The sequence below is a fragment of the Populus euphratica genome, unplaced genomic scaffold (genome assembly GCF_000495115.2).
Source record: "Populus euphratica unplaced genomic scaffold, PopEup_1.0 scaffold1308.1, whole genome shotgun sequence".
NCBI classification, from domain to species: domain Eukaryota; kingdom Viridiplantae; phylum Streptophyta; class Magnoliopsida; order Malpighiales; family Salicaceae; genus Populus; species Populus euphratica.
The window spans coordinates 14,829-15,542 of record NW_011501149.1 but is presented as its reverse complement, the minus strand read 5'-3'; positions in this window follow the sequence as shown (position 1 = coordinate 15,542).

The following is a 714-nucleotide window of genomic DNA, read 5'->3' as shown; positions in this document are numbered from 1 at the left end:
ATGTTCTACCATAAGCTTGCTTTTCAATCTCATCTCCATTACTAACATATTACAAACAATGCATGAATCAAAATGTTTTATTTTTTGGTTGTACTAGAGCTAAGGTTAAGGTGAGGTAAAAGAGAGAAAGAAAATGTTCAAATCAAAGATAGTAGAACATTCAAAAATAAAAAAAAATGATATTTCAAACAAGATATTCCATCAAAGCACATAAGTTTTTCATCTTTAATCAATAATGCTTAACTTATTTTGATTTCAAGCTTTTTCAACATAAAATTTTAAGAACATAAATGAACATTTTTTTTTCTTTTCTTTTTCCTTTTTCTTTTTCACAATTTTGCCCATCTTTTCATCAAGCATCACTTCTTCTTTTCACATAATTTCCAACTATAATTCCATGAAATATCACAAGTATATGCTCTACTAATCATGCTCTACTAATCCTTGGCCAGGGGAAAAGGAAAATATATATAAAGTTAAGGCTTATACATGGATAAAGCAAAGAAAAGATAAACAAGCTCAAAAGGGGCTCACTAAGGATAATATGCTTTAGGTTGGCTTTTTGGTTCAAGTGATTAAAATTCCTAATGCCTTTATCATCATCATGTATATTTGTAATAGAATATAATCTCAATAAGATATGAAGCAAGTTCTAGAGATACATGTCATTGAAAGAATACACACTCAAAAAATATAATGTTGAAGGTTCAAAAG